Here is a 14837-nt window from a genome sequence, read left to right on the forward strand (position 1 = left end):
ACACTTCAGCTCACATCTCTGCAGCTGTGTCCTAATGCCCCCTGGGCTCCACGCTTGCTCAGCTCTGCTGTGGGGGCGCACATGGGGATGGGGGCCTCAGGCCTGTCCTCAGAGCTCCAGGATGCTTGGGGAGACCCGACATCCCCTACGACCAGGATTAGGTCTGTCCCCCTCTGGAAGGTGCAGGCCTACCCTGAATGTGGGGAACCTGCTGCACCTGTTGTCTGTCTTCCCCATTTGCCTGCTGTGCTGTGGGACCCTGGGCACCCCTCCCCTGACTTAGTTTCCCCATAACACAGTGCTGGGAGGAAGGCCTGCTGTGGGTCCTGCAGTCTCTCACTGAGGCCAGGACCCAGGTGCCATCATTCCCCCTTCTCTGCCCAGTCCCAGCACCCTGTCCGAAGGAGGAGGAGGCCTGTGGCAGCACTCGCAGGCCTGGCCCTCATTCTGCACACCCTGCGGCTCATCCGGGTGGAATCAGCATCCAGGCACCTCCGCCCAGCTCTTGGGGAAGTCAGCAAGTCCCCTTCCCAGGGCTTAGCACTCCCAGGGGGGCTGTTTCCAAAGCCCTGCCCATGTGCCCACATCACCCCTACCCTTCTCCTGCTGGCTGCTAATCCCTTGTGGGCCCTGCAGGGCAGGTTCTGGGGCTTAATGGATTTAGGAGGGAGTCAGGAGGGGGTGGGTGGGACTCCTTAGCAGGCCAGGCTGGGAGTAGAAGCTGCCCATTCTCTGGGGTGTCCTGGGACAGCTGTGTCTATATATGGGGACCATGGGTACCCAGGTGTGATGATGCTAGGAAGCCAGAGAAGAGTGGGGGTGATAGGGAGTCAACCAAAGTCCCCCACACCTACCCCCCCCCCCCATTAAAGAGCTGGGAAAATGGAGGCCAGAGAGAAGGGGCCTGCCCTAAGTCACCTAGGGGCTCCCTCTGGGCTAGGACTTGAGTCCTTTCTGCTGCCCTAAGCTTGCTCTGCAAAGAAGAGAGGGAAGGGGAGTCCAGGGCACCCAGGCCTTGCAGGCTGGACCCCAAGGGGTGGCCAGGGGCACTGATCCCCAGACATCACATGGAGGGGCCATGGAGTGGGCAGAGCAGTGCGGAGCGGGAGCCGGAGGCGCTGCTGTGAGGGAGGCTGGCCTGGGTGCTCTGAGTAGACTCATTAGGCTCTGGGCTCTTGGCGCCTGGGAATTTCATGATGCATCTGGGCTTTGGAGATCAGGCATCCCGGGCTGGGGTCAGAAGGGAGGCTGGAGCCCTCAGAGTGGTCAGTGAAGGGGAGATGGGAATCCCATCTGCAGTGTCCTGCTGTGTGTTTGGCACTGTGCAGGAACCTCATGTATATTGCTTCGCTTGATACTCATAAATGAGCTGAGAGTTAGGGATTCACTCATTCATTCATCAGAGAAATATTTGTTGAGCTCCTACTATGTGTCAAGCACTATTCTGGGTCATGGGTATTGAACAAAACAGACAGTGCTTACATTTTATAGATAAAGAAACTATAAATCGGAGAGGTTAGACAACCAGTTTAAAGTTGCACAGCTAGGAAGGGCAGAGATAGCATTCAGAGCCATGGTCCAGGCCCGAGTTCTATCCATTTCTCCACACTGGTTGGGTGGAAAGGCAGTGAGGTAAAGTAAAGAGAACTTCAGACTGCCTTGCTGTGTGAGTTAGGGCAAGTCACTTCCCCTCTCTGGGCCTAAACTTCCTCAGTTGACTTTGAGGGGCTTGGCCAGAAGTCTGGAATTGCTCCTGGGGGCAACAAGAGAAATTCAACATTTAAACGGGAACAGCTACTGATTCTTGAGGAGGTTCTATGCAACGGGCCCTGCGATCTCCATGGGGAGCCCCTGAAGGCTCCTGAGCAGGGAGAGGGCCCCGCAGAGCATCCCTGAACTCTGCCTGCCCCGGGGTGCCTCCCAGTTCCCCAGGACCTCTGGTCCTCGGGTTATCAGGGGAAGCAGCTGAAGCTTTGGACAAACAGTCCGGGCAGGCAGGGACACAAGGACATATGGTTTATAAATAAGGGGGCTGGGTGGGGCCGAGATGGTTCCGGTGGGGAGGATGAGGAGGGAGCTGCAGGGAGAGGCCAGGAGATGGCCTCGGGGGACATCCAGCCCTTCTTTGCACTCCCACCCCTTCCCACCCCGGGGCAGGCCCCCCTCTGATCAGAACTGAGCACCAGCCCCAGGCTCAGCAACTCTGAAGGAGGCTCGAGGAGCAGGAGCTCGGCCCAGTCCCCAGGTCCTCCCGGAGGGGACTGGGGCTGCTTCCTCCACGAGTCTTCCAGGCTTGGCCCTGCTGTCTCGGCTGCACTGGGCTACTCCAGTGTGCAAATGAAAGCACAGGATCATCAGTGCCGGTGCCCGGAGAACAGAGGGGTGGGCAGTTGGGTGGGTGGAGGGGAGGTGGGTGGAGGAGAGGAGGCCAGGGGTGGGGGATGGATTTTATCTGGGAAAGGGGAGAGCAGGTGGGGACATCTGCATGTCACCGGGAACACAGTGGCCGCTTCCTTTCCTACCTCTCCCAGCACACTTTAATTTTTTTATTACATTAAAAAATAACATACTTATGCAACAGTATATGTAGTTTGGTAGAGCTGTTTAGACTGTGGGCTCCGGACTCAGACTGCTGGGGATGGAATCCGGGGTCTCATATCAGCTGTGTGATCTCCAACTAATGGTGCCTCAGTTTCCTCATCTGTAAATGGGACCCCACCTCATAGAGCTGTGGAGAGCATTAAAGAGCTCCTGTGCGTAACGTGCTTATTAAAGGACCTGGCACATAGTAAGCTCTATGTAAGGATTAATTATTATAGAGCTAGGTTATAAAGTTGAATAATATAATAAATACCCATGAGCCCATCACTCAACACAAGACGTGGAACATTTCCAGTAATTTGCATGTAGCCCTGGGCACATCCCTTATGCCCCGAAGACCCCTTAGAGATATCTAATATCCTGAATCTTGTGTTTGTCATTCCTTTACTCAAAAAAAAAGAGTTTTTATCATGAGTGTATATACACCTAACCAAGCAATTGTTCAACACTCCTCTTTTTGGGCATTAAATGAATGGTAGCCCAATGCAGGTGGTTTTCTGGGATGTTCCGTCCTCCTTTGGTTTTGGGATTCATCCATGTTGTTGCCCGTGGCAGGGGTTCGTTTATTCTGGGGAACTTGCTACCACTGGTTTCTCCCGGCCACTCTTGCCCCTCCTGACCACCGGCCATGCTGCTGCCAGGGAGAGCTCTGCGCAGCCCAAACCCCACCGTGGCCGCCCCCGCCTTGAGCCCTCCCGCCCCATTCCTACAGCTCCACCAGGCCCTCTGCCGTGCCCCAGCCCTGACAGCCCAGCTTTGGCCCCGCCCGGACCCAGGCCACATTCCATAGGCGCTGCCCCTTCTCCTCTTGCTCTGGGAGGAATGTCTGGACAGGTAGCACCCTAGCTTTGCTTCTGACTGGCTGTGTGACCCTGGATAGGTCTCCCGCCCTCCCTGGGCCTCGGTCTCCCTACCTGAAGTGGTGCATCCTTCCTCTGTCTGGAGGTGGTGCTTTGCCTCTTCCAGGAAGTCCAGGGAGTGGGCACAAGGTGGGACAGTACACGTGGGGTGCAGCCTTGCTCTGCCCACTCACTGGGGCCTGGTGGGCACTGTTCTCCACGACACTCTCATGGTGCTCAGGGGCCACTGCTCCCAGCAGCACCTTGAGTTGGTGTGTAAAAACCTCTTCAACACCAAAATAAGCCATTGAAATTTTGACTCAGAATCTTACAGTGAATTATAGCACACAACTTGGGCCACAGACAGCACGTGGCATGGGAACCTGGAGGCCTGGGTCCCAGTCCCGACACAGCGGACAATTTCCCGTGAGACCCTGCGCACCTCAGTTTCTCCCTCTGCAAAATAAGGGCAATGATACATGCTGGGCACCCATGGGGGACGGCTGGCTCTAGATCCCTCCCAGGTAGCCCCTCTCATCAGGCCTGGCTAGAGAAAGCCTGCTCAGGAGAAGCAGGGCAAAGTCTGCGGTCAAGTTTAAAGTTTATAAAGAAATGAGTTATCCATGCACAAATCAAAGCACCGTCTTCGGTTGGAGGAAAACAAAGTGTCACATTGTTCTCACGTTGCCTGGCTGAAGGCCAGCGCTCCTCCCACACCCCTGCCCGTCCACACCTGGCCCTGCCCTGCCCTGCCCCTCATTCAGCAGGTGCTCCTGGGGGGCCGTGATTTCTGTTCAGCAGAAAATCACTTTGGGACTGTGAGGTTGACCTAAAAGGCTCATAACAGAAGCTGATTTGCCATTCAGAGCCCAAAGAATCTAAGCATCATTATTTGTGGTCCCTGAGGGACTCAGCCCCGGTCCTCTTCCTGATCCTGGCCCAGGCCCAGACTAAGCCCTGACCTTGACGCCCAGTCTGAGCCTCAACTCTGGTCCAGCTGAGACCCCAAATAGATTGCAGGCTGAGCTCCGACCCTGAGCAGAGCCTGAGCTCTCACCCTGACCCTATGCAGAGCTGGATCACAGGCTCCTGTGACAGTGTCCCATGGCTCCAGGCAGTCAGCAGCCCTGCAGAGCCCCCACTAAGTGGGGTGCGCTCTCAGAGGGCCGAGGATGGGTCTTCTGTCTGTGGGGATACGTTCTGAGGCCCCAGGGCACCTGTGTTCCTGCACTTGAGGGAAGGACAGAGTTGGGGAACAGGGTGAGGGGCTAAAACTTAGCCAGGGGTAGGGCTCATTCTGGACTTGCCCTGAGTGCCCTCTGCTGGCAGCCCACCCCCGCAAGGGAGATCCAGGCTAAGTATCCAGAAATAGCGTCTCCCCAAGGCCCGTCCTCCAGCTACGAGACCCCGGCCCCAGCTATGGGCACACCTGGAGCCCCCCTGAGACAGAGCTGCTTTCCTGCCTGGCCCTGCCAGCCACGGAGAGAAAGAGGCAACGTCACCACCAGGGGGCACCAGACACAGGCGGGACTGACAGCTTCTGTGGCTCCGTGCCCCGGGCATCGTGCTGTGGCCAGAGGGCTCTCTGAGAAGAACATGTCCTTCCCCGCCCTCAAGGAGCCCACCTGCTGGTAGGGCAGACAGACTTGACCCCCGATTCTCCAATACCCGCCAGGGGGCAGGGAAAGACTAAACACTAGCTACTGCTATCTTTTAAATTTAATTTTAATTGTACAAGTAGTACATAAATAAATTTTTCTTAAAAACTGGAATATTGGAGTTAAAACAAATGTTCCATTTGACCATTCTCCACATTCCATCCCCTGTCCCCTTCTTCTTTTCCCCATTTTTATAATTTTGATGTGGGAGCTTCCAGAAGTAAAAAAATGTCTTTATATGCACAAGTATAGTTTTTTTAACTAAAAAAAATACATTGTGCAACTTGTGTTTTTCTACTAAAATATGTATATATATTTTAAATCAGCCTTACTGAAGAATAATTTTTCATAGAATAAAGTTCATCAATTTATGAATGATGAATTTTAACAATTTTAACAATTGAGCACAGTAGTGTAATCACCATCATGATCTCTCTGTAGAACATTTCTAACATTCCCAAGATATTCCCTGCTACCCTTTTGCAGTCAAGTCACAGCCCTCATCCTGGGCTCTGGCAAACTCTGATCTGTTTCCTGTTGCTATAGTTTTACTTTTTCTAGAATTTCATATAGATGGAATCATACTGTGTGGAATTTTTTAGTCTGACTTCTTTCACTCAGCATCGTGCTTCTGAGACTCATCCACGTAGCTGTGTGTGCAAGTGTCTGCTCTTTTTTATTACTAAGTAACGTTCCGTTGTATGCATATACCATAATTTGCTTATCCTTTCATCAATGAGGGACATTTGGGGTGTTTCCAGGTTTTGGCTATTATGAATAAAGCTCCTATGAGCATTTGGGTACAAGTCTTTGTATGAGCAGATGTTTTCGTTTCTCTTGGATGCATATCTAGAAGTAGGATTATTGGGTTGCATAAGTGTGTGTTTAACTTGCTATGCAACTGCCAAACTATTTTCTAGAGAAGCTGCTCTACTCTCTATTTCCACTAGCAATGTATGAGAGTTCCAGTTGCTCCACATCCTTACCAAGTCTTGTGTTGACAGCTTTTTTACTTTTAGCTCTTCTAGTGGGTGTGCAGTGGTATCTCATGGTGAAATTTATATTTCTATAATGGCTAATGATGCTGAGTAACTTTAAAAGTGCTGATTTGCCATTCATATCTTCTTTGGTTAAGTGACTATTCAAATCTTAACCGTTATTTTTAAACCAGGTTGTTTCCATATTACTAAGTTGTGGGAATTCTTTGTATATTCTAGATTTGAGTCCTGTGTAAGATATATATTTGAGAAATATTTTCTCTCCTTTAGTGGCTTGCCTTTTAATTTTCTTAATTTCACCGTGTCTCTTTTTAACTTTTCATTTAAAAATAATTTTATATTTACAGGACAACTACAAAGATAGTGCAGAGAGTTCCCTAATTTTAACATCTTACGTACCCATGATACAATTATCAAAACTAAGAAATTAGCATTAGTGCAATGCCACAACTAAACTGCAGACTTGATTCAGATTCTGCTAATGTCCTTTTTCTGTTCCAGGATCCATGTTGCGTTTAGTTGTCATGTCTCCTTGGTCTCCTCTAATCCGTGACAGTCAGGTATTTTGTCCAATGTCTCTCAATTTGGGTTTGTCAGATGTTTTCTCATCCTTAGATTGAGGTTATGGGTTTTTGGGAAAAAATGCCACATGTCTTTCTCATTATACCATATCATGGGGAACTAGACTTATTGACTTATTACAGGGATGGCAACCTTGATCACTTGGAGTATGACAGGTACTATTTTTTCCTCTGAAAAGATACTATTTTTTTCTCTTTTCTTAAAGTAAAAGTTTGGGAGAGATACTTTGAGACTAGGCAAATATCCTGCTTTTTCTTAAACTTTTGCAGTCTCTGATAGATTCACCTGCAGCGAATATTACTGTGTTGTTCTAATGGTGATTTTCTGTGGCCCTCATTCCATCTACCTTTATTAATTGGAATGATTTTGTAAAGAGGAGTTGTCCCTTCTCCATCATTTATTTATATCAGTGTGAACTTTTGGATATTTGTTTTACTCTTTGAAATATAATTCAATACTATCGCTATTTTTTGGTTGCTCAAATGGCGAGTCTTGGCCATTGGGAGTCTTCTAGGTGTGTTCCTGTGTCCTCTGACGTGTCCCCATCCACTCCCTCCCTCCCCATTCCTCTCTGTCTCTTTCCCTCCTTTTTTCTTTGTAACTTTCTAGCACCAATAGATGCTCCAGGTTCATCTTGAATTATTACTGCCCCAGCCCTGGAATCAACACTTTTCCAAATAACTCTGGTTCCTTTAATTGGAGTGGTATTTAGATAGCAACATTGAGTGCTATTTGCTGCAGGGCCCTGTCATGGGACAGAGCTAGAAAATATACGAACATATACTAACCCATGTGTCTGCACATACATATGTATGTATCTATGTGTTTACCTACCTATATACCTATCTATAGCTATTTATCTCTTAAAGGAATATGTGATTTTATATTGATGCTTCTGACTCCAATCCAGCACTGTATGTTCATTCTGGCATTTCTTCTTTACTCATTTGTAATGTCTTTGGCTCTCATTAACTATAACATCTTTCTTCGGATCTTGTTATCTACAAGATATTTACTTCTTTGTTCTACAGTACTACATATGCAAAGTATTTTCAGAATTGCTAACTCAGTCCTTTGTGAAAAAAAAACTTAACTAATAGAGTACAGAATTTGTGTACGGTTCTTTCTATCTTTAGCCTCACAGTATCCAGCAAAACACTGAGGTCAGCTCCTTTCTTTCCCACTCCCTACAGTGTGGTGATGTCATATATTTGTAATACAGTCAGATCCATTTGTCATAGTCTACATTACATCCTGAGAACCCCTGACACCCTGGTTGATTTTTACAAATATTTGCATACAGTCAATTCACTTCTTGAGAAGTACAGTTCTGTGGGTTTTGACAAATGTATGGCATCATTTCTCCAACACCATGTTACAATGTGGGAGAGTTCCTTGACTCCCCAGTCCCCTCACGCTGCCCCTTTTGGTCCAACTCTTTTCTCACTTCCACCCTTAGGGAATTACTGATCTGCTTTCTGCCCCTATGGTTTCACCTTTTCTAGAATGGCATAAAAATGGAATAATATAGTATGTAACCTTTGGGTTTGGCTTCTTTCTTTCACCTATGGAAGCAGATTTAAGAGTGACCCATATTGTTGCATGAACCAGTAGCCTGTCCCATTCCATTGATGAGCAATGTTCTGTTGTGTGAATGCACCACAGTTTGTTTACCACCCATCTGTTGAAGGGCATCTAAGTTATTTCCAGCTTTTGCTGATTATGAATAAAACTGCTATAAACATTTGCGTACAGGTGAGCCTAAGTGTTCTTGGGTAAATATGAGGAGTGGGATTTATGGTAAGCCTATGTTTACCTTTAGAGGAAACGGCTAAGGTGTTTTCCAAAGTGGCCGTACTATTTTACATTCTCACCAGCAACATACGAAAGTTCCAGGACCTCTGCATCTTTGCTAGCACTTGGTTTTGTCAGTTTTTAAATCTTAGCCATTTAACATGTGTGCAGTTTGTGGTTTGCAGCATTTGTGGTTTTAATGTATATTTCCTTAAAGACTAATGATGTTGAGCATCTTTTCATATATTATTTGCTGTTTGTATACAGACATACGTCATTTTATTGCACTTCACTTTGTTGCACTTCGCAGATATTGTGCTTTTTAAAAATTGAAGGTTTGTGGCAAGTCTACATCGAGCAAGTCTATTGGCACCATTTTTCCAACAACATTTGCTCATTTTGTGTCTTTGTGTCACGTTTTGGTAATTTTTGCAATATTTCAAACTTTTTCGTGATTATTGTATTTGTTATGGTGATCTGTGATCAGTAATCTTTGATGTTACTATTGTAATTGTTTTGAGGCACCACGAACTGTGCCCATATAAGGCAGTGAACTTAATCCATAAATGTTGTGTGTGTTCTGACTGCTCCACCAACTGGCGGTTCCCCCATCTCTCTCCCTCTCCTCAGGCCTCCCTATTCCCTGAGACGCAACAATATTGAAATTAGGCTAGTTAATAACCCTACAATGGCCTCTAAGTGTTCAAGTGAAAGAAGGAGTCGCAAGTCTCTTACTTTAAGTCAAAAGCTAGAAATGATTAAGCTTAGTGAGGAAGGCATGTTGAAAGCTGGGACAGGCCAAAAGCTAAGCCTCTTGTGCCAAACAGCTAGCCAAGTTGTGAATGCAAAGGGAAAGTTCTTGAAGGAAATTAAAAGTGCTATTCCAGTGAACACATGAATGATAAGAAAGCGAAACAGCGTTATTGGTGACATGGAGAAAGTTTTAGTGGTCTGGATAAAAGATCAAACCAGCCACAACATTCCCTTAAGCCGGAGCCCAATCCAGAGCAAGGCCCTAACTCTCTTCAATTCTATGAAGGCTGAGAGAGGTGAGGAAGCTGCAGAAGAAAAGTTTGAAGCCAGCAGAGGTTGGTTTATGAGGCTTAAGAATAGAAGCCGTCTCCATAGCATGGATGCGCAAGGTGAAGCCGCAAGTGCTGATGCAGAAGCCGCAGTAAGCTACCCAGAAGATCTAGCTAAGATCATTAATGAAGGTGGCTACACTAAACAACAGATTTTCAATGTAGAATGAACAGGCTTCTATTGGAAGAAGATGCCGTCTAGGACTTTCACAGCTAGAGAGGAGAAGTCAATGCCTGGCTTCAAAGATTCAAAGGACAGGCTGACTCTCCTGTTAGGGGCTAATGCAGCTGCTGACTTTAAGTTGAAGCCAGTGCTCATTTACCATTCTGAAAATCCTAGGACCCTTAAGAACTATGTTAAATCTACTCTGCCTGTGCTCTATAAATGGAACAACAAAGCCTGGATGACAGCACATCTGTTTACAACACGGTTTACTGAATATTTTAAGCCCACTGTTGAGACCTACTGCTCAGAATAAAAGATTCCTTTCAAAAAGATTCTTACTGCTCATTGACAATGCACCTGGGCACCCAAGAGCTCTGATGGAGATGTACAACAAGATTAATGTTGTTTCCATGCCTGCTAACACAACATCCATTCTGAAGCCCATGGATCAAGGAGTAATTTTGACTTTCAAGTCTTATTATTTAAGAAATACATTTCATAAGGCTATAGCTGCCATAAATAGTGATTCCGCTGATGAATCTTGGCAAAGTAAATTGAAAACCTTCTGGAAAGGATTCACCATTCTAGATGCCATTAAGAACATTTGTGATTCATGGGAAGAGGTCAAAATATCAACATTAACAGGAGTTTGGAAGGAGTAGATTCCAACCCTCATGGATGACTTTGAGGGGTTCAAGACTTCAGTAGAAGAAGTGACTGCAGATGTGATGGAAATCACAAGAGAAGTGGAACTAAAAGTGGAGCCTGAAGATGTGACCGAAGTGCCATAAGCTCATGATAAAACTTTAATGGATGAGGACTTGCTTCCAATGGATGAGCAAAGAAAGTGGTTTCTTGAGATGGAATCTGCTCCTGGTGAAGACGCTGTGAAGATTGTTGAAATGACAACAAAGGATTTAGAATATTACATAAACTTAGTTGATAAAGCTGTGGCAGGGTTTAAGAGGATTGACTCCGATTTTGAAAGAAGTTCTACTGTGGGTAAAATGCTATCAAACAGCATCGCAGGCTACAGAGAAATTGTTAGTGAAAGGAAGAGTCAATTGATGTGGCAAACTTCATTGTTGTCTTATTTTAAGAAATTGCCACAGCCACCCCAGCCTTCAGCAACCACCACCCTGATCAGTCAGCAGCCATCAACACTGAGGCGAGACCCTCCACCAGCAAAAAGATTACAACTCACTGAAGACTCAGATGATGGGTAGCATTTTCAGCAATAAAGTACTTTTTAATTAAGGCGTATACATTGTTTTTTTGGACATGATGATATTGGACACTTAATAGACTACAGTATAGTGTCAACATAACTTTTATATGCACTGGGCAACCAAAAAATTCTTGTGACTCGCTTTATTGTGATACTCGCTTAATTGAGGTGGTCTGGAACTGAACCCACAGTACCACTGAGGTGTGCCTGTATTTTGTTTGATGGAGTGTCTGTTTAGTTCTTTTCTCCCCTTTACAAATGACGTTGTTTGTTTTCTTATTGTTGAGTTTTGAGCATTTTCTATACAGTCATATGCCACACAGAAACATTTCGGTCAAGGATGAACAGCGTATATGACAGTGGTTTCATAGGATTAACACTATATAGCCTAGGTGTGTAGTAGGCTATGTCATCTAGGTTTGTGTAAGTATACTTTATGATGTTCACACAACAATGAAATAACCTAAAGATGCATTTCTCAGAATGTATCCCTGTCATTAAGCAATGCATGACTGTATATCGTAGATACAAGCCCTTTATCAGATATGTGATTTGCAAATATTTTCTCCCAGTCTCTGGCTTGTCTTTTTAACCTCTTTGCAGAGCAAAAATTTTTAATTTTGATAAAGTCTAATTTACCAGGTTTTCTCTCTTATGGTTTGTGCTCTTTGTATCATATCAAACAAGTCTTTCCCAAACCCAAGGACATGCAAAATTTTCCCATATGTTTCTTCCAGGTGATTTATTATTTATGTATAAATTTAGGTCTATGATTCTATTTGAGCTAGCTTGTATAAGTGGTGAGGAATGTGTTGAAGCTTCATTTTTTTTCTTTTGCGTGTCGATATTCAATTATTTCAGCACTGTTTGTTGAAGACTGTTTTTTTTCCATTGAATTGCCTTTGCACCTTTATAAAAAAACCAGCTGACTATATTTGTGTGGGTCTATTTCTGAGCTCTCTATCTTGTTTCCTTGTTCCGTATGTCTATCCTTTTGCCAACATCACACTGTCATGATTACTGTAGAGATATATATATGTATTTCTTTTTGATGTTATTGTAAATGGAATGGTTTTCTTAATCTCCCTTTCAGATTGTTCATTGTTAGTGTATAGAAAAACAACTGATTTTTGCATGTTGATTTTGTATTCTACAACTTTATTGAATTTGTTTATTCACCTTTTTTTGTGTGTGTGGATTCTCTGGGATTTTCTACATTTAAGATCACGTCATCTGTGAACAGAGAGAATTTTATTTTTTCTTTTCCAGTTTGGGTGCCTTTTATTTCTTTTTCTTGCCTAATTACTCTGGCTAGATCTTCCAGTACTACGTTGAATAGAAGGGGAGAATGCAGATATCCTGTCTCGTTCCTCATCTCAGGGAAAATGCTTTCAGTCTTTTCACCCTTGAGTATAATGTTCACTGAGGGTTTTTCACATATGGCCTTTATCATGTCAGAGAAGGTCCCTTCTATTCTTAGAGTATTGAGTGTTTTTGTCTTGAAGCGGTGCTAGATTTTGTCAAATGCTTCTTCTACATCAATTGAGATGATCATGTAGTTTTTTTCCTTCATCTATTAAAACTCATACAAAAATTACAATGAGATATCACCTCACGCTAGTCAGAATGGCTATAATTAACAAGACAGGAAACAACAAGTGTTGGAGAGGATGTGGGGAGAAGGGAACTCTCGTACGATGCTGGTGGGAGTGCACACTGGTGCAGCCACTATGGAGAACAGTATGGAGATGCCTCAGAAAATTAAGGATAAAACTACCATATGATCCAGCTATTCCACTGCTGGGTATTTATCCAAAGAACAGGAAAACACCAATGTGTAAAGATACATGCACCCCGGTGTTCATTGCAGTGTTACTCACAATAGCCAAGACTTGGAAGCAACCTAAGTGCCCATCAAGGGACGAATGCATGAAGAAAATGTGGTATATATACACAATGGAATACTACTCAGCCATAAGAAATGATGAAATCCAGCCATTTGTGACAACATGGATGGACATTGAGAATATTATGTTAAGTGAAATAAGTCAGAGGGAGAAGGTCAAATACCATATGATCTCACTCATAAGTAGAAGATAAAAATAACAACAAACAAACACATAGAGACAGAGATTGGATTGGTGGTTACCAGAGCGGGGGAAGGAAGGGAGGAGGGCAAAAGGGATGATTAGGCACATGTGTGTGGTCATGGATTGTTATTAGTATTTGGATGGTGAACATGATGTAATCTATGCAGAAATAGAAGTATAATGATGTACACCTGAAATTTATACAATGTTATAAACCAATGTTACTGCAATAAAAAACAAATTAATTAAAAATTAAAAAAAATAACATACAAAAAACTATTTTGTGTATTTTATTTGGATTTCTTGTTTTTAAGGCAGGAGGAGAGTAAGTGGGTTCCCTGTTGCTCTGTTGGCTGGAAGCAGAAGTTCCTCAAATACATTTTTTTGAAATCTCTCCACGTTGATACGGATAGATTTGGTTCATCCTTTTAATCCTCTATTGTATTCCATTGTATGCATATATCACATTTTATTTAGCTGTTCCATTATCGTTGGACATTTGTGTTGTTTTCTGGTTTTTACTACATATTATAAACAATATTGCCCTCTGGGGCAAATATCCAAAAATGGAACTTGTGGTTTATGGGTATGTTCATATATAGATTCAATAGATCACATCAAATTGCTTTTCAAAGTGGGTGTACCGGTATTCACTCCAATATGCACAGTATAAAAACACTATTTCCTCACAGTATTTTCCAAACATACTATCAGACGTTAATATTTTAGGCAATGTGGTAGGCTCTTTTCTCTCTTTCATTTTCATTTTCTTGAGTATTGGTGACGTTGAGCATTTCTTCATCTGTTTATTGGTCCTGTATTTCACTTATTTTCTGAATTGCCTATTTATATCCTTTGCTCACCTTTTTATTGTGTTTTATTATTGACTTGTAGGTATTTTTAAAACATATTTTTGATACCATGTGTTTATTGTCATAATTGGTCATAGATGTTTTTTCAGTCTATAACTTGCTTGTAGTTTTATCTATGGTATCCTTTCTTGAATGTACATTTTTTTTTTAATGTTGATGTGAACAAACACTAATCTTTTCTTAATGGTTCTTATTTTTTATATAAGAAAGTCTCCTTTCTTCTAAGGTCATAAAACCAATTTCCATTATTGTTTTATAGGGCTGTAAATCTTCTAGAATTTATATTTCGTAAATGTGAGCTAATCTTCTTTTTCCATACAAAGAATTGATTGTTCTAACCTTATCTGCTAACAGTCTTTCCTTGTTGCATGCTATCGTTGATGACAGTCCACTGTGAGCTAGGCTCTGTATGAGCTACTTTATGTGCCTTTCCTTATCTACTGATCCCATCAACCCTATAAGGAAGGTATCATTCCCATTTTTCAGATGGGGAAATTGAGGTTTAGAAAGGTTAAATAACTTGCCCAAGGTCACACAGCTGGCAAGTGGTAGAGACAGAATTTGAACCCTGAGTAGATGCAGAGATAACGAGAGATGGGAGTTCAGTGGCCCTGGCCTATTCAGAAGAGACAGTGAGGCTGGGGGATCCTCGGGGAACATGAACAGGATTTTGGAACAGGGTTTCTCAAACTTAGTCTTATTGACCTTTGGGGCTGGATAGTTCTTTATATGGCTGTGGGGCATACCTGTGCACTGTAGGATGTTCATCAGCATCCCTGGTTCCCATCCATTACATACTATAGCACCTTGCCACGCTTCCTCCCCACTCCTGACTCCTGGCTATGACAATGAAAACTAGGCATTGCTGAATGTTCCCTGGAAAACAAAATTGCTTCCTGTTAAGAATCACTAATTTAGATAGTAATA

The sequence above is a fragment of the Ceratotherium simum genome, chromosome 1, assembly GCF_057802395.1.
Source record: "Ceratotherium simum simum isolate JZ-2026a chromosome 1, ASM5780239v1, whole genome shotgun sequence".
Classification (NCBI taxonomy): Eukaryota; Metazoa; Chordata; class Mammalia; order Perissodactyla; family Rhinocerotidae; genus Ceratotherium; species Ceratotherium simum.